This window comes from Anser anser (genome assembly GCF_964211835.1).
Source record: "Anser anser genome assembly, chromosome: 15".
Classification (NCBI taxonomy): Eukaryota; Metazoa; Chordata; class Aves; order Anseriformes; family Anatidae; genus Anser; species Anser anser.
In genome coordinates, this window is record NC_139736.1 from 5,665,657 (window position 1) to 5,685,449 (window position 19,793).

General features: G+C 55.6%; 1 protein-coding gene across 8 annotated transcripts in view; it reads right to left on the reverse strand.

The window, feature by feature from the left end:
* The window catches only part of ELFN1 (extracellular leucine rich repeat and fibronectin type III domain containing 1), a 98,838-nt gene extending 80,311 nt beyond the window's left edge, over positions 1-18,527 (reverse strand). For 4 of the 8 annotated variants that reach the window (XM_083800612.1, XM_083800605.1, XM_083800609.1 and 1 more), the window contains exon 1: positions 15,325-15,727. The gene's annotated coding sequence lies outside the window, so the exon portion shown is untranslated. Of the gene's footprint in view, positions 1-710; positions 801-13,418; positions 15,295-15,324; positions 15,728-17,930 lie in introns of those variants that run through there. The other 4 variants (XM_083800611.1, XM_083800606.1, XM_083800608.1 and 1 more) reach the window with 3 other exon arrangements.
* Positions 18,528-19,793: the final 1,266 nt, after the last annotated feature.

Genomic DNA, 19,793 nt, shown 5'->3' on the forward strand with positions numbered 1-19,793 from the left:
AGTTATTTTCAGTCTCGTGGGAGCACAAGCCAAGCAAAAGTCACTAGAGTCCCTTCAGCAGTGAGCTCCCATGGGGCAGGGCTGTCCCTGCAGCCAGATAGCTCAGCTCAGCTCCCACAGGCAGAACGTGCTACCATCAGTGGTGCTCCATCAGCACGGGGAGGATGAATTGGGAGAGGAGCCATCTCCACTCCAAAACCAGCAGCATCTCTGCAGGACGGGCAGAGCAGGCAGCCAAAAACCCCAGCAAAAGCTCAGGGTGGCAGAAAGGCAGAGCATCCTTTGTGCATCACAAGTAATATTTCCTTGCAAGATCTGGCACAAATGGCATCAGTGGTGAATCATTTCTGTTGTATTTTACTTGGAAAATTGGGGGGGGGGGAAGGCATTTTATGGAGAGGCTCAAAGAGACCCTCCTTTGAAAATAGACTCTTTTGGGTACAGTCATCCCTTTCTTTTTGGAAAAGGGAGGGAGGCACAAGAGGATGAAGGAGCCGCTGAAATCCAGATGGATCTGGCTGCAAATTCTGGAGCATAACTCAGATCTCAGGAACCAACAACCAGGACCAAAACCTACATGTAAAGACAGATTAAACACCACTGTCCTCAGGATGGAGACGTGCTTCAAGGCATCTACCCAGCCTCCTGCCCACCAGCCCCGTGCCATGCCAGCACTGCAGACCAGGCAGCAAGGAGCTGCATTTGCTTACCCCGATCTCTCTTAAGCATCCAAAGGCCTGGCTCCTCAGCCGAGTGCTAATTCTCACCCTCTTTCAGCCCAGCTTTTTTTTGCAGCTTCTCTACAAATCCAGAATACATTTGAGAGATCAGCACAATGTTTAGTGAGAAAATCGTATGCTACATTTCCGTTTGGCATGACTTTGAAATGGTTAAGCTGTTAGGCCCTGAAAGGGAAGTTTTAAGAATACAGTGGCGAAGAAGAAGCCAAAAACAAAAATAAACCAACTGTGGCAAAAATTAGAGCATGGAAAAAAAATGTTTTGATAGATCCCTTTTTCCAGAGGAACAGGACACACAGGCTGCTGCTTTCCAATGTCAGGATCTCTGCAGCACCGTTGCACTTGGATTTCCATTAACAACAGCAGGGAAAAACAACAAATTGAAAATCAACACTAGCACAGAAAGTTTTTCTAAGCCAGGATCAAACCTCTGATAAATCTTTAAGCCACGGCCATTTGCTCATCTTGCTCACCCCCACCAAGGGGATGCTGTGGGGCTGGCAGGTGCTGGTTGGCACACCAGGGCTTGTGTCAGGACTGGCAACGGCTCAGGTGGTGACACTCTTGCATCCACATTTTCCAGATAAACCTTTCCAAAAAGGAGCAAACCCTGCATCAGCCCATGGCTGACCTTCATGCAACAACCCCAGGCCCTCCAAGAGTGGTTGAGTTCAGCCTGGGGTGTCAAGAGCGCTCTCCACCCTCACACCAGCCAGCCTTCTTTGCACAATTGTGTGACAGTTGTGGTCCTTGTGCCACTTAGATCCCCCTCAACTCCACACTGCCTTTGCTCCTGTGAAAAAATGACTGGCTTATTTACTCAGCCAAAGGACACTCCTCCAATCACAACAGCTGATTATTTTTTTTTTTAAATCATAGGACGTAATGCGATGTTGGATCAAGAGACATCCAAGATCCCATACACATGACATCATCTATGGCTGTTCCATAAAGCAGCAGGACAATGAAAGCACCAGCGGCACTCGCCTGCTGCCCTTAGGTCCACACGAGCAGCAGGGACAGACAAGCACTCTTTTCTCCCCCACGCAGCCTCCTCTGGGTCACTGTGAAGTGTTTGCTGTTCAAAGAGCTCTTGGAAGAGAGCTCTCTCCCCTGGGATGGTTTGGATCTCAGACATCAGGTTAGGGCACCCACAGAGGTAATGCTGGGGAAAACCTTGTTTTCCAGCGTGTTCACACCTGGGCGCATCTCTGCAGAAGTCAAGCGCATGTCCTGATATAGGCACCTCCTCTGCAGCTCTGCACATTGACCCAGCTTCAGCTGGGAATGAAGAGGAATAAAGAGATCTGCTTGCAATAAACTCCAGAAACCCCCCTTTTAGCCTTGAACTGAGCTGTCATTCCTGGGATGCAGACGCCATTCACCCCACCACCCTGTCCCCCGTCTCCTGGCCTCTGTACCCATACCTGCACTCCTCCCTCCCGCGATCACTTTCTTCTACAATCTTCAGACTGTAATTCCTCCAAAAAAGTTCTCAAGCCCTTGTTGCTGTAAGCAGAGAATCCCACACCTGAAGCACTGACAAAACCCTGTGATTTCATTTTTATTGCAAAACCAATGCTGGCACTGCCCTCCTCCTTGGTGCTCAGCCCTTCTCCAATAACAACCAGCATCTCTGCAGCTGTCGCCTGCTCCTGGATTGCAGCGTGGCTACAAACAGGTCACAAGACGGAATAGAGCACGCGGCAACCTGCAGAGGACTTGGCCCGAGAGCAGCACGATAAATAATTATGTTACTGCAAGTCAAGGGGCAGAGCGTTTCCACTGATAGCATCCTTGCAAGGGGAGAGAGAAGGGGGGTTTATTTACTCTGCACTGGCGTTCATACTGAGCATTGCTCCCACGGTGCTGCCTCGAGGAGCTCCTGCTCCCTGTCCCTGTGGCCATTCAGCCACCCCAGCCCCTTCCGAGGAGCAGTCCTGCTCATGGTCAGCATGCAGCCAGCCTCCAGTGTATTTGAGCTCTGATCTCCCACCAGCCTTTTAAGATCTCAACCTTCCTCCACCCTATTTCCAAGTAGGATTCGTGGGAGGCTGGTGCTGGATCTTTAGGAAGTATCTTACAGCTCACAAAACAATACCTAAATAAGCCCACGCCTCCTCCTTCCCTCATCTAAGTGCCACATTAACAGGTGCTGAGTCTCTCTAAAGAAATCGGAGCTGCTGTGCGAGCAACCCCACTGCAGCCCAGCAAAACAAAACAACAGGAGGGAAAATGAATCGGGATCAATGGAGGAGCTCTCCTGCCCCGGACACCTCCTCGCTGGGTGGCCAGAAGGACAGCACAGGGGCTCCATGCCAGCAGCCCGGTGAACACCTGACTTTGTCATAAGGGATGCTGAGAAGGTGCCGGAGGAAGAAGGGGATTGTTTTTTTCCCCCTCCTTCCTTTTGATTTAAACTCTTCTGCTGGCACTGGCTCCTGGACATGTATTTCTCCATGCTCAGCTGCTGCTGAGTGTGATAATATAGAAGCACAGACCCAATTGTTTGTCTGGGGGCTCTCCTGTAGATCAGCAGCACGATGAGGAAGAGGCTTATTTGCATTGCTGTCACCTGGTGTTTGCAGCAGGATGCCAGGAGCACACAACAGCCATGGTAAGAGGTGTCTGATTTAACCTTCACACCACACCCCTTCCCCATGCACTGCCCATCACAGACCGGCACCAAGTCCTCCCTTCCAGCCCTCTGTGCCATCCCATGATGGAAAGGCCGTCGGGAGCAGCTTGTGGCTGCTCAGAGAGCAGCCAGGGCAAGGTCCCTGTCACTGTCCCCAAGATGGGAAGGTCCCCGTGACACTGCTCCAGTCACCATGGTGCAGAGCAGCCCTTCGGCTCCTCCCAGACACAGGGGGCTGAAGACCTTGCTGTGAAGCTGGGGAATGCCAGGAGAGCCTGGAAGATGAGCAGTTGTGTTATCTCACATCCATCATCAGGAACAAGAGAGCACAACCCAACACAAGTGTCCTCTGTTGGCTTCAAGGGCACTGACCCACTGAAATTCCCAGTGATTTAGGGCTCCTGTTCACCCTGTTATCACAGCTGTGGCACCAACGAAAGCTTTCCAAGCAAGCCCAGCAGCTCCCTGGGACCATCAGCACGGCTGTCACCTGGCCAGTGCTCCTGGAGCAGAGCATGGAAGAGCAATGAGGGATTTTAGCTATTTATGAATTAGAGGAGTGGCTTACATATTTTAACAGGAAGATGAAGGAGATTTTGCTCAGAACAAGGGCTTTCTTCATTTTTTTTCCTAAATTGCTTTCCCAATCATTATTACTTTTTGCCACAGTGAACAACCAGGCAATTCCATCATGTTCCCTTGGACATACCATGGCAGACAGCTAACGCTATCAGTTAAGTCTTGTCCCTTTCAATCTCCATTACATAGGAAGAGCAAATTTATTATGATGCATATGTCATTACACACCAATGCCTTTCCATTATCATATAACTGGATACCCCCAAGCTTCATAATTTGCAGCATAATAGTAATTTTTGAAGAGCCATTGGTAATCAATAGCACTCAGCATCCTGTCAGGATCATTTGCAAAACAAATAACACTGATCTCAAACAACTTTACAGGAGGGATATTTAATCCCTGCAAACTGCATTATATGATGGATAAGCAAGGAATACTAGACTATGTATCATGTATTTTCCTGGATTAAATATCACTTCCATCATTGTTGCAGCCTGGTTTTTGGCTAGGCAATGCCGAGGTGTTGCCTTACAGAGCCACACCACCCGAGGGCTGAGCCCGGCTCCTGCGGGCTGGGTTTGCTCCTGCCCTCAGCACTGACCTGCCCAACCTCCACCGAAATCAAATCCCAGGCAGGAGGTGCTATTTCGAGCCCCTCGTCGACCCAGAGCCCCGGTTTAAATGAGTTACTACCTATAACTCCACATAAGTGCTAAGTAGCATCATTTAATAAGAGGCTGAGCCACCTGCCTCGTTAGCTAACAGACAGACCTTCAGGACAATAAACAGAAGCTTGTTTCCCTTATTGCCTTTCCTTCTCCTTTAGGACGTGCCGCCAGAGGCTGTAATTGGGAAGGTAACTTTGTCCCGACCACGGTCAATGTGACTCCAGCCCCTCCACAGGTGGCGTTACCATAGCATCCCAGTCTTTAATGGGGGACTTTTTTAATGGGGATTTTGCACAGGAGATGGAGACAGCCACCCCATCCAGACCCCATGCTGACCCACGGGGGCTGACACCATCCCACCAGCGGCTGCTGGTTTGCTGCAGCCCTCCAAGCACAGCAAACAACTCACCCAGGGCTCTCCAATTCATATCTCTGGTATCAAATTGGAGAATTCAGGAGAGCCACAGCTCCTGTGCTTCAGCCGGAACACCAGCCAGGGAGCCCATCATCACCTGTTGCACAGCCAACAGCAGACCAGCGCCCGGGATGCCTTTTATAGACAGCTTTCCAGGGCATGAAATCCACATTTAAGTTTTCTGCCCTGGTTTCTGCCCCACAAAGCTGTTTGGCACAGCCGTATCTCGCCCCTGGCAGCCGCAGGCACCTTTAGCAAAATCTTCGGCTCCCACTGATGTGGAAAAATTCATGCATTTCCCTGCCCGTGTAAGCACGGGTCTGGCATTCATGCCACTTCCCACCATGGCACGGCGATAAGCCCTGAATTGCTCACTGCTACAAACCCTGCACTTCGGTAAGGATGGACCAAATCAGGATAAAAAAAAAACACCCTGGGACCCTAACTAAGCACTTTAGCTGCTGGAGATTGCAGAATCCTATTTAGCGATATCAGAGCATTTTCTGCAGAGGGAACATCTACTTAGACCTGACTATAAGAAGTCAGGAAATTAAATATTTCAGGAGGAAGAAGAAACCCACACAGATCTGCCCATTTTAGCTCATTTCTAGAGAAAATTGTGGTTTAGAAATGGGATTAATGGGTGTGAGGGTGTCCCAGCACACTCTCGCACCGGGTAGCACCCTGGTTTGACCACATGCTCCCACCCTAAGCAAGATTCTTCTGGAGAAAACACAGCTTTTTATTTTATTATTACTTAAATAAAAGGTGGAAGGACAAGCTCTCCTCCCAGTTACACCAGTGACTTTGTGAATCTCCACATGGATTGCACAGGCACAGCTCTCATTTGGGGCTGTTCTGAGCATCTTTTGGAGTCACCCTCACCTTGGGATACTCAAACCCAATCTGCTCAAACACCAGTAATTACCACTGGCTAGAAGGTAGCATCAATCTCCCATTTAACTATAATATTCCAAACACCATGGCTCAGCAAGCCTGTGGTGGGAGAGGGCACAGCCACTTCCCCTAGATATAATCCAGTCCCATTCAGCTGCCACCACCGCTCATTCATTCACACGTTCATGCACAGTACCTGCTCATTCAGGGCTCTTCCACAGATTAAATATTAAGTGATTTATACATCACCATCCCTTTTAATTTAAACACATTGGAATTGCTACCGACTGACTTGATCTTCCCACAGCTTTTTTTTTTTAATCCTCCACCTGCAGTTTCATCACCATAGGCCACCACCCAGGTGGATGTCAGAGGTTCAGAAGCACAGTCCGGGCTGGAAAATGGAAGGGAGAGCTCCAGCAATGCTCAGACCCTGGACAGCATTACAGAAGCACCTTTTATTCTCTTGAGCAGAGATCTGGGTTCAGGTGCAGCTGAAGGGATATCGCCTGTCAGAAGGCATGCACCCCACCACCACACCCAGCTCCCCAGCATCCCTGGAGGCTGCCCACGGGCAAAGGCTTTGCAGCAAACAAGCTCTGTCCTATTTGATGGACAAAAAAAGCAACCAGCGACTGCCCAGACTTCACTTGTTGGGGATTGAATCTATTGCTCTGGCCTCAACATACTTAGGGCACAGAGGGTATCACATCCTTTTGATGTGGAGAAGGTCAGAAACTCTTCGCTGTAGGCTCTGCTCTCAGCTCTTCTCTTCATCTCACCCTCCTGGCCAAAGAGGAAACCTCTCAGCCCTCCACCACCTCCTCACACCCAGTCTCCTGCATGGCAAAGCCACCCCCAGAGGGTAATGCCTCTTTTTTCCAGGATCTGGGATGAATACAGCAGCGGTGAGCAAGCCTGGAGCTCTCAATCCTGCTCCTCAGAGAAGAGGAAGGCACATCACTAACACCTGACTGGGTCATGGGTGTCCTCCACGTGCCAAGGAAGAGCAGATCTGTACTCAGTCCTCCCCCATGTCCTCACTCTGGGGGTCAGGAGGTCCAACGCTGCTGCCCATGGCACAAAAGGGGAGAGAACACTTCCACAGGAAGGGAAGAAAGAAGAAAGATCTCACTGGGGCTGCAGGAGCCTAAAGATGGAAAACGCTTACAGCTGTGTGCACATCCATATGCATTAGAGAACAGGCCCTGATCCAGCACATGCTTACGTCAATCTGCCGTCACCAAGATTTAGGAGAACATTTAAAATTAAGCTCAAATCTCCTCACACTGCAAAAAGTGGGGACAAAGAAGGGAAATAAGTCTCGTGGTCGGAGCGGAAGCAGGTGTCGGAGGACCCAGTCCCACCACAGGCTCCAGCACCAGATAACCCTGGGCATGTCACTTCACCTCCAGGTTTCCTGGAGCCCCCAGCTCCCCAGGCAGGATCCCCTGACTGCCATAAGGGGCTCCCAGATGCCCACGGAAGACACGACCAGGGTTGGAGGCTGATTTCCATCCATTCCCCATGGCCAGCCATTTATGTACAATTACAGACGAGGGGATCACCGCAACTCACAGCTCCAAGGGGCTCATGGGGGTCCCAAGGAGCTGCCCAGAGCCTCACCCCCAGAAGCAAGTCAGGATTTCCAGCCAGGATTTTGTCTGCTGGAAATAAAGACAACAGCACTTCACAATAAACGGGGAGCAAAGCAAGATCAATAAGTGAAACATGCTCATTTCCCAGCCCAGCCAGAGCTAATTAAAATGAAAAGGGTATTACTCTGCCCACCATCACAAGTCAGATATCCAGTGCAGAACAGGGGGTGTTGGCCTAACAGCTATACAACACAGTACTGCTTAGGGACTGTTCTGTTATAAAGGTAGGGAAAAATAAAAATAAAATCAGAACAGGAACTAGTAATTCTTCACTGAGATTCGGGAAGCCATGCAGAAAGTCTGGTGCTTCTTATAGCCAAAGTATGATTAAGAGAACCTAAAAGTGAGTTCACAGTGGAAAAGGATTTTAACATAGAAGACAACTCTTCTGCTAAACCACAAGTGAAGGTTAAGATTAGCAGATTGACCCACACAGCAAATGAACAAACTCCACGTGGACCTGATGGTGACATTTGCTGTGTGTGTGTTTGTTGGGAAGCCCTAAGAGCCGCATCCCGCAGATTTATTTCTCCTTCCCTTAAATGTGAAACTGTTGTACAAACACCACAGCCGGCTTGCTGCTCCTTTGTGAATTGGGACAGCTGTTGAAACATGTTGGCTTATTGAAGCTTTCCTTTTACTCCTCCTGTGGAGGATGTTCTCCAGAAGCGGTCGCGTTATTCCTGCGCCCACACTCCAGCATCTCCCTAGGCAGGGTGACCGGGAGCCAGGCCAAGCGAGCAGCACAGCCCCATCCAGAAACCACGTGCACAAAGGGGTGCAGGAGGCGATCAAGTCAGTATGTGTGCTCTGAGGCCCCAAGGGAGCTCCCCAGAGGGCTGGGACCAGCTGGCAGGACAGGGTGAAGCCTCCAGCACACCGGGACCAGGGCAGGACAGGCTCCTCAACCGCCATCCCCATATCCCCAGCTCTTCACAAAACCTGGCCTTCTCCTAGTAGCACAGGCCAGGTGCCACAGCCTCCAGGAACACACTGAAACCCAGACAGGGTAAAAGTTCAGACTGATCCCTTGTGTTTCATGGCACCATTGACCTCCTGGATTTTCAGCAGCAAGCCACTTGCAGAGCCTGGCAGCAGCTCTCCATCCCTCAGGCCACACGCCAGGCCCTGCAATTCACTGCTCAGCACAGCTTTCCCAGGAGAAGGCATCTGGAAGTGACAATTGCAGTCCCCCCTGCAATTAGCAGGAGCTAATTGGCCCAGCAACACCAGCTATCACATCCCTCATCCCACAGGCCCCGTATCTCACCCTTCCTACATCTGCTCTTGTACCTCCTGCACCCTAACCAGGGGCAGGACAAGCACAAGGGTTATGGCTTTGGTTTCCAAGCCATGTCGTGGGGCAGGGGTGGCTCAGGTAAAGCAGAAGCAGGTGTTTTTATACCCTACAGTAGCTGCTCAAGCGCAAACTCCTCAGCACGACTCTGAGCGTGGAGCTAAAGAGAAACTGCTCAAGCTCCTCAACCATCCCAGGCTTCTGCCTTGTGCTCAGACTGCCCAGTCTGGAGGGGGAAGAGTTAATTAATAACATCAGAAAATGAGCATTCAGGCCACACAATTACCCTCTCCTGCAGGAGTATCTTGGTGAGCCAGCAGCATCAACACGACCAGCTCTGAAGTCGAGACACTTATCCTTTGACAATGCTCTGTTGCAACGACTTTATTTTGATGATACCAGATGATTAATGCTTACGGCTGCTGTCATTTTGTTTGATAGATTTTGGGGCTGCGGAGTGATGTTTGCTCAATGCACCATTCCTGAAAAGCCGTGCTCGTCTTAGAGAGGAGAGAGGCATCCAGCACAGCAGCCAGACTTTCTGCAAGCCACAGGTGATCCGGAGAGTTGCTGTGAGGAACATGGGGATGCTTACAGGAAGCCCTGCCTGGTAAAGGCTGCGTAGAGAGGAAGGTGCATTGAACAGCTAATGTTGTAAGAAATGGTGAGAGTTTGTCTCATCCAGAGGTTGTCAGTTACAAACATCACAGCCAAGAGCCACAGCAGACTGCTCGGGTTTGCCACAAACAGGCTGGAAGATGGAGCAAGTAGCAGAGATCGGATCCCCAGCTGAGGCTCTGCAGGGCTGACTTTTAGCCACACTGAGCTCTCACAGCTGCTCTCAGAGCCAAAAAGCATCCAAAAAAAATCAAACTGATCAATCAGCAAAACAAGACACAGACAAATGTCTTAATCGTAGCATTCACTAACATGAGAAACTTGGAAGCCTTAATCCCATCCTCTGTGCCTCCAACTCCCCCCACCTGTAACACAAGGACAAGAACCACCTACCTCCCCCAGCTGTTGCAAGCTTTTCCTAATCAATCAGCTCATTAATTCATGCAGAGCATTAGGTAGACAGCAGATGGACAGCTTTATACAATAGTCTTTTCTGCAAGGTGAAATATTTCTGCCTAATCCCCCGCCAGCAGCTGCCTGCCTGCTCCCACCCCACAGGCACGGGGGTCTCCCCAGGACCCGAACAGCACCCGGGGCGACACAGGATTCTCTGGCTGGAGACACCCCATCCCAGGGCTTCTTACAGATTTGATTTTCATCTCATCATATTTAAAAGCTGTCTAGGGAGCGTAATGATTTTAAATTCACTCACCACCGCAGTCCATCAATTGAGCGGCGGCTGCTAGCGCCTCGCGAGCGGGCGGTGATGAATGGGGCTTTCGAGATGGCATCGCTCAGCTCCGAGCGAGAGCAGAGCGTGGGCAGAGGGTGGAGAAGGGAAAAGCGAAGAATTTAAAAGGAAGAAGCAGGGAGGGGAGGGAAAAAGCCCAACCTGCTCACTGCAAGCTTCGGACAAGCATTCCTCCACTGCTGGGAGGCATGGCTTTGCGGGAGCAGTCTTGGCTTGCGTTATTCTCCCTGATCTGATGTTTGTCATCTTGCATTTGTAATAAATGTATTGGCCAGTTTATTTAGTAACCAATAGCCCCACATCTACCTTGCAGAGACAGGGCTGCCAGCCTCTGCCCCGCACACATGCCCTTACCCAGCAAGGGGAGGCACTGCTTCCCTTTCAAGGAGGGGAAGAAGAGCAACCACCTCATACCACCGGCATGTGTTCCTTCAAGGAAAAGCAAGGAAGGGCACAGCACTGCAGGCGTTACCCCTCACTCATCCCGACCCTGGTGGGACTGGGATGGGGAGCACCAGCACCCATCCCTGCAGCTGCCACGGGTGCTGCTCCCCTGCTTGCCCACCCGAGTCACAGCCACCTCCTGCCATACACACGGGACGCATCCCCTAAAGGGGTGCTGCTCCAGGGAGATCAGCCCCACTAGCTGCTTCTCCCCCGCTGCAGGGGAGGGAAAAAAGCAATTCCATGCACACAGCAATCCCCCTGCTTGGGGCATCCTAAAGTTACATCCCCAAGGTCTCATCCTGCTCTGCCGCCAAGCGCCCTGCTGCCCTGGGAGGGGATGGTGCTGAGCACTGGGAAGGAGCCACTGCGCATCTGGGACCCTATTTCTCCTTTTTCCTCCAGTTACAGGGCCGGGTCAGCGCTGTGCAGCTTGCGAGCGGAAAACTGTTCACAGTACATAAAGCTGTACCGAAGAGGCTGCAGTTCGTGGTGTGAGCACCACAGCTGCGTGCTACCACTCTCAGAGAGGGGAACGAAGCAGAAAAATGAAATCCACAAAACAAGCAAAAAATAAAAATAAGAGGCAGTAAAAGTAAATTAATGATGTTGCTCCAATTTGAGCAAACACTAATTAAGAACATGTAATTGAATTAATGCATTATTTAGAAACCCTAGAAAATCCCAAGCAGGGGTAAAAATACATTGTAGGGCTCTTAACATCCCATATCTCACGCCTCACTACTCGCAATTTATTTTAATGTCACCAGAACCCACAGATTTATTTATGTCCTTGTCACTCACCATTGTTTGGTATTTATCCTCTATATCTATATTCTCTCCCCTCAATTTTACCCACCCATATGGGGCCGTGATGGCCGTGTGATAAGTCAAAGCCGTGTAAAGAACTAGTTCGGCTCTTCAGCTACTTTCCCTCTCTCTGCCCAGTAGCCAGAGGTCTGGGTCTAATTTGTCTAGAGCCTGGAAAAATGTCAAATGCTTCATTAACAAACAAACCCAGCTTCTGGAAATGTTTTCCTCCAGCAGCCTCAAGTGTCACTTCACCGCAAAGGGCCCCGCACGAGCAGGATCTGAGCCTGACCCAGAACAGGTCGGAGAAACGGTGTCATCACAGCCTGGAAATGGGGAGGAAGCATCACCCCACGGAAAAGGGGGGAAATATCAGCCCCTCAAAAGTTGTACAGCAGATATCCATACCTACGGAAGGTCCCAAGATAATTGCATTTGCCAATGGGACAGTTTACTAGTGCTTTGGGTATTTAGCGATAGGTTTTACACATGTTATTTTCCCCCCTTCTGAGCCCTTCACAGCAAGGCTTACAGTTTTCTACTACACCCGGGTTTCCAAGAAGAGATACAGACAAGTACACCAAAAGGAAAGAAATTGCAAGTGTCTTTAGCCTTTTTACGCAAGGAAGGCATCATGTGAAAATAACACAGGCATAGCTGAGCTCACGCACACGTAGCTCTAAGAAAGGGAAAAAGCAGCAGCATTAAAGTATCGGACACTTAGGTATAAGCATATATTGTAGCAAAACATGCATGCTGTTTATAAAGCATGTTGGAAGACTTTTCCCCAAAAGACGCTGTATAGAATGTAAAATTTTATTACTTCTGCCTGTCCATTTCACAAAGATCTACAGAGAAACACGTCAACAAACCTGCCTGCAGTATAACTCCATTAAATCCAATGAATGAGTTTGGCCCACAAAAAAACTCTGCGCTTACTGTAATAAAGCTAAAAGCTGATAGCAGCTGATACAGTAAAACACACACTTCTATACATTTCTTCCTCCTGATTTAAAAATACGAGCAAGCTGCACAGATTGCTCTTGTCCAGCTCCTAAAGAAATGCTGTAATGGGGGAGAAAAAAAAATATTGGAGTTTTCCTCTTCACTTTGTTTGAGTTTAAATGCCCACAGCTTTTTCTCTGTTGTCATAACTTCACCAGCTCCACATCCACCTCCTCCGGTGTCCCTCCAGCTCCCTTACACGGGCTGACACCCCTGTGTCCCCTCCTCCAGACCCTCCTGCCCCAGCTCCTCTTGGTGCGAGGAGGCTCCAAGTCCCCTCACAGCTTATTTTTTAGATGTTTCTTGTTTATCTCTATTACAGGAATGTCTCAGAGACCTAGAGAGCTCCTGTGCTAGGGGCCATACATATAGCCACAACTTTGGTGGCCAAGCTGCACCTAACGTACTATTTTATGTTCTTCCTCCTCTTCCTCCATGCCACCGGGGCTGCCACCGTGCTCCTCAGGGTGGGGAGGACACAGGGCCACTTGAGGTCTCCCCTCCATCCCCTTCACCCTGAGGTCCTCACAGCCCTGCCTCCTTCCCTACCCGCACTTTGGGGCCACCCAGGGCTCTGGGGGCACCTTGCCAAGCCCCAGCCCGTGCCTCTCCCCTCCACCAGCCCCACGTTGCTGCTGACCCCACACCTCCATTGTGCCACACCAGAAACCACCACACAAAGCCCCAGCACCATCCGCAGTCTCCGACCCTAGGTTCATAACACTAAAAAAAAAACAAAACAAAAAAAACCCACAAAACTTATTTTTCCCCCCAGCAGCTGCACCTGCTCACACCAGCCACCACAGAGGGCTGCACACCTTGCTCATCACCCCTTCACATCCCCTCCAGAGTTTCCCCATCAGCCGCAAATCCCCCGCACACCCCAGCTCAACCTACCTGCACCAAACCACCAGCATCCTCTCCTCCAGGAGCTCCTCACCACCCTGCAGCAGCTCTTTTCAAGCCCCTCTACTCCACGGTGCCCTTTGCTGACTAATCCCAGGCTGCCGCTACACCTGGGGCTAACGCCAACTCACGGCCGAGTGCCGGCAGCTGGGGCGCTGCGGGTGCTGCTGTGCTCCTGGGGTTTTTCCCCTTTTTTTTCAGTGAAATCCCAGCCCTGGGCTGTGCCCGGCTGCTGCTCTCTGCATCCCGCAGGGACACGGGGCTTCACCAACGTAACCCACGGCCGCTCGCTTGTCCCCAACGCACGCACGAGGAAAATTAGCCCCGGGAGATACTGCCCGAGGATAGGGCTGAGTCTTTACGAGCAGAGTCCTGTCCCTGTCACAGCCCCTCCGAGCCCAGCGTTAGGTCGGGAGCCCAGCTCGGAAACCTCCGAAGCGCCGGCCGCGTCCTTCTGTTTGCACGCCTTGTGCGGTCCTATATTTAGCGTGTGATGGGAGAACCGACATAAATAATCCATAGCTCGTAATAATTAACATTACGCCTTGAATAAGCCAAAAGCCTGACCTTTCCTAGCGAGGCTGTCCTGGTGAGAGGTTAGATCTCGTGTTTTCTGATCATCAAACGGGAAAGCATCAGCCAGACAGGGAGAACAAGCTCTTATCTAGACCTGATTTCTCTCCTCTCCAGGGGATCCTGTAGGATATTTCAGTTCTCTCCCGCTCGCTGTATGACTCTTCCCTCCCCCAGTTGCTTGAAATCAGCCAAATTCACAATCTCATCTGGCCGGGAGTCAAAGGGGGAAAAAAATCAAGTCCTAACGCAGCGACTACTTTGAACGGGGACCTAAAGCCCGTCAGAGAGGCGTTATCGATCCCAGCTCGGGGCACCTCGGCCGTGGAGGGGAAACCCAGGGGCAGCCGCAGAGCGGGGCTGGGTCTGGCACGAGTCCCCCGGTGGGTGCGTGTGCCTCAGGCGGGCGGGCACCCATCGCCCTGTGCCGGCACCAGCGGGCACCCAGGGGTGGGCGAGAGCCACCCTCGCTTCTCACCTGCCGCCGTGCGCCTTCGTGTGCAGCCCCTTGCAGCGTGCATCGCCTCGGAGCTGCTACAACAAGGAGTGTGTGCACGGCAGCGATACACACATCTACGCGGTGTGAGCTCCGTGCGTGAGCAGGGCAGGGGTTCGGGGTGTGGGTGTGTCTGTGGGTGATGCTGTGCCCCCAGCACCCAGCTGCAGGACCCCCAGGCAGTCCCCCTCTGGGCAGGGGAAGGCAGCGGAGGAGAGGGGGCACCGGGCCGGGGCTGGGCTCGATTCTGGGCGAGCTCCCGGTGCTTTTGGCCCGCGTCGGCGCTGGCTCCGCGCTCCTTATGTAACCGCAGCAGGGCCGTGGTGGGGAAGGGGCACCGAGACCGGGGGGAGAGGGGCCCCCCAAAACCAAAAGAGGCCTGGAGCAGATGCTGGGTGCCCTCCTTTGGTGGAGGCGGGGGGGATCTATACGGCTACTGAGTGTGCTGGGCCCTGCTCGGGGCAGCTCCGGGCTCCCCCCCGGTGCGCTGCGGGGCAGGATCTGGCCACCGGTGCCGGTCCCCGCGGGGGGAGCTGCCTCCAGCCCGGCTCCCGCAGGGACCTGCCCTGGGGAAGGGGCTCTGAGCCCCCCCAGCTCCCACCCCAAAACCTCAGTACCTTGCGGTGCGGGGGAAGTTTGGGGAATCCCAGATTTTGGAGGGAAGCAGGAATAAAACACGGGGGGAGGGGGGCGTTAAAAAAAAAAAAAAAAAGAAAGCCCCCAAGCCCCCGTGGGGTCCCGGCGGCTCCTGTGCGCCCCTCCCCGAGCTGAGCCCCTCCGGAGCATCCCTGGCACCGCGGAGCCGTACGGCTGCCGGCACCCCCTTACCTGCCGCTCTCCCGTCTGCTGCCTGCCCTGCTCCGGCTCTTCCTCTCCTCCTTCCTCCTTCCTCCTCCTCCTCTCTCCCTCTCCCTGCTGCTCGGGGCTCTTTATGGAGATTCATTCATTCATGCCTTCCCATCGGGCCCCCAGCGTTTCCCTGCCTCCCGGAGGCAGAGCGTGTGACGCCTCGCCCCTTTCCAGCCACTTTCTGCTGGCACAAAGCGCCCCAGCCCCGGGGCGGGGGGGGGGGACACGGACACGCGTGGGCAGCCCAGCCCGTGGGAGCCTCCCCCCAGAGCCGGGAGGGGCAGGTTTAAGGGGCGTGGGCCTCGGGGTTGGGGGGGGAACACACAAAAAGGCTTTCTCCGGTGCCCGTCACCGGGGTGTCGGGTCGCTCGGGCGGTGACGCCCTTTCGGTGTCCCCCCCCCCCCCCACCGCACGGAGCTGCCGGACCCACGCGGAGCCCCCCCCCAAGTGTCACCCCCCTGTGCCACCCGCTGCCGGTGGCTCCTCGCACCTCTGGGTGCCCGGCAAAGCCTCCCCTTGCCCCAGCCTTCCCCAGAACGAGGAGGGGGGGGGGGGGGCTCAGCTCTGCCACCCCACCGCTGCAATTCGGAGGGGAAGGGGCCGGCTGCCCCCCACAGCCCCCCTCGACGGCATCCCGCTGCCCCCCGCAATGCCGGGCAGTTTGGGGAGAGGGCCGTGCGGGTGGGTGGGGACGGGGGGGGGGGGGTGGTGCTTTTTTAGGTGCTAAACTTTAGGTGGTTTTCGTCCCCAGCCAGGCAGAGCTGCCTTTTCCCTTTTAGACGCCGTGGGAAACGGGAAAAGCAGCGCTGGGTTTGGGCGCCGCCAGAGCGCCGAACCCCTGAATTTGGGGCAAAAACCACCTAAAACGCTGCCCGAAGGGCCCCGCCCGCTCAGCGGGGAGCCGGGCCGTTTGCACGGGCGGTGCCACCCCCTTGGAAGCGTTGCCATCGATCCCTCTCACCGCCCGCTTTTATTCACCGCAAACTTGTAAATATTTCATCCAACGCAAACCGGCCCCGGCACGCCCGGAGCTGCTGCAAGGGGGCTGGGGAAGGCGTGCGGGGCTGCCTCCGGGCTCGGAGCCTCGGCCCCGGGAGGGGGCTGTTGATACCGGGCCCCCTCCTCAATCCGCTGAGCATCCCTAGGGCTGCAAATCGCAGCCAGGACGTACACCCCCCGGGCTCCCCGGACCGGGAATGGCAGGGCTGAGCGGGGATGAGGGGGGGGTCCGGGAAGGGTGGGGGGCACCCGACGGTGCCGAGGACCCCCGGGGGTCCGGATCCCCCCCCCTTCTGCCCTGACAGCCCCGGCCCAAGGGCAGCTCCTAACCCGCAATGGCAGGCGCGTGGCTCAGCAGGGACCCCCCCGGGGATCCCCTCCTCACGCCCCCCTCCCCCCCAGGTCGTTATCTGCTCTTCATTAAAATGCAATCAAGAAATTTCTTTGGCAGCTCCGGCCGCGGCTCCACGCGTGCTCCCCGCCCGGCAAGCGCCCCCGTCCTTCGGGCTCAGCCGGAATTTGGAAACTGAGCCGGAACTTTACAGCAACATCTGGCACCGGCATCAAAGCCGCACCGCGTCCACCGAGCGGGATCACGCTCCCGTTCCTCCGTCGGCACCTTATTTTTAATTTTTTGGGGGGTCTCAAACTCGTAGGTGGGCGCCTGTCCCCCCCCCCCCCCCCCGCCCGCCCCGAGCCCTCCGGCACCGGCACCGGGGGGGTGACTTGGGGCCGGGGCCGTCCCGGGGAGCAGCCCCCGGCTGGGTGCGGTGTGTGCTCCCCAACCCCAGCCACCACCGCCCTCCCCCATTAATTTTCTTTAATTAAAGCACTAAGTGCGGCACGTTTCGCCAGGATGGAAATAGCCGCTGAAGGAGAGCATGTGGGGAGGGGGAGGCAGGTCCAAATTACCGGCGTGGGTATGCGGGGGGGGGGGGGGGGGGGGATGCAGAGCCGGGAGCGGCTCTACCGCAGCCCCCACCCCAGTCATCCCATAGCCCCCGGGGGATGGGGTCACTTGGGGTGCTCGGGGACAGCCCCCCCTGCGCGCTGCGGGGACGGGATGCGGGCGGACCCCCCCGTACCCCGGGGGATGCTGCTGGCACCTGCTGCCCCCCCGGGGCACGGGGGCTTCCCGGACCCACCGGTTGCAGCAGGGACCCCCCCGGACCTCTCGGCACCCCATAGCGCTGGGGCGGCCCCGACGTGGGGCACCCCGACGGGCAGGGGCCGTGCGGCGGGGGCGGCTGCTGGGACCCCCCCGCGTCCCCAACTCGCTCCGGCCCCGATTTCCTCGGGGGGCACAGGGGACCGGGAGCGGCTCCAGCCCAACCGGGGGACCCCCGGGTGGCGGCGGGGAGGGCTCCGGGCTCCCCCCCCTCCGCCTGCCCCGCGGCATCCCCACCCGAGTCCCACGCCGGGCTGCGGCGGCGAAAAGTTTGGCGACACGGAGCGGCCACCGGGGGGGGTCCCGGCACCCGGCACCGGCCGGGGGGGCACCGGCATGGTGTGGGGGGGCTCAGCCCGAGCTGGGGCTGGGGAAGGGTGGGAGCCGGAATCGGGGGGATGCTGCGGGCTCACCTACCTGCTCCGGCGGCGGCTGCGGGCGCCCGGCAGCGGCAGCCCCGAGGCGCGGTGATGGGCGCAGCCCTGGCTGCGGCTCCCCGAGCCCCTCCAGGCGGGCGGGCCGGGGGCAGGAGGCGGGCAGGGAAACGCAGCCGGAGCCGAGCAAATCCCAGCGCTGGAGCCGGCCTCCGAGAAGAGCAGGGCTGCAGCTCCTCACTGCGTCAGGCGGAGAGCCCTGCCCGTGCAGGCGGCGCCGGGCAGCGCTGCCAGGCCCGGGGGGCTCCCATCGGCACGGCTCGGCCCCGCCTGGCACGGCTCGGATCGGCTCGGAGAGAAGCACGGAGATGCGGGCAGGGCGGGGGGCGCGGCACGGCTCGGCCTAGCACGGTCCGGTTCGGCTCGGCTCGGTTTGGCACGGCGCGGCGCGGCTGGGCTCGGTCCGATCGGGTTCGGTTCAGCGCAGCTCGCCTGGGCTGGGTGCGACCCGGCTCGGCTCGGCACGGCTCGGCTCGGCTCGGCGTGGCCGGGTTGTCACGGCACGGAGCAATAAGCGGCTTGGCCGGGAGAGCCGAGCTGGCAGCGGGGAGAGAGGAGGGGTGCGTGTGTATGGCGTGTGTGTGTGTGTGTGTGCATGTGTATGGGGGGGGTGTGCGTGTGTATGGGGTGTGTGTGCGTGTGTATGGGGTGTGTGTGCGTGTGTATGGGGTGTGTGTGCATGTGTATGGGGTGTGTGTGCGTGTATATGGGGGGGGTGTGCGTGTATATGGGGGGGTGTGCATGGATATGGGGGGGGTGTGCATGTGTATGGGGTGTGCATGCATGTATATGGGGTGTGCGCTCGTGTATATGGTGTGTGTGCACCTGTGTGGATGTGCGTGTGCTCGTGTGTGATGGGGGTGCGTGTCTCAGGGGGTGTGAACACAAATGTGTGTGCCGGGGGTATCCACATGTGTGTGACAGTGAGACCGTGTGTGTGTACGTGGCTGCAATTGCAGCACCCATGTGTATGCAGGCGCGTGTGAACGTCTCCGTGTGTCACCCAGCCCCTGGCCCCAAGCTCTGTGGGTCAAACTGGGCCCAGCGCAGCCAGGCACTGGGGGGAGCGTGGAGGTGAAGGCAAGCAGGGGGGGAGCTGGGCAGCAATGGGGCTGCTCCAGGACCCCTGCCCGCATCTCCTGGAGCCCCCCGGGTGCCCCCAGTCCTGGCTACGGCCAGTGCACCCCGTGTTCAGCCCTGCCCAGGCACCATCCTGCCCCAAGACCATCCCCTGCCGGCCCCAGAGGCTGCCCTCCCGCCCCCCTGGGGCCTCTTTTAATGCTGTTTAGCAACGCAACACAAAACTTAGAGTGATTAAAGTGTGGCTGGCGTCTGGAATAAAAGTGCTTTTCCCTCCTATCGCTGTCACTGGGGTAAGGGCTGGCCATGAGGTTTCTCATGATGTCCCATGGTGTCCAAACCCAAGCCTGCAAATCCCTTTTGCAGCCCTGCGGGGATGTGGCAGGGGAGGCACAGAAGGTGGGGTGCAGCAGAAAAATTTTCAGTTTAATAGCAACAACAACAACAGCAAAGCAGCCAAAAAACCTGAAGCGTGGAGCAATGGAGCCGGGAGACAGCTGGGGAACAGGCAGGCCGTGGCCCCTCTCCAAACAGCAGCTGGCAACCTGGCGCGGCGCTCGCCTGTGTTTGGGCACACAGCCCCGGGGAAGCACTCGCCGAAAGGCAAGAGAAAACCCTGCGGGATGGGGAGGGATGGGGCAGGGGGAAGCACTCCACATCTCCTGCTCTGCAGCCCCAGCCTGGCCTCTGACCCACCAGGGGGCTGCAGGGTCTCTGTGCGAGCTGGGTGCTCCAGGGTTCCTCTTCCCCTTCCTTGCCACCAGCT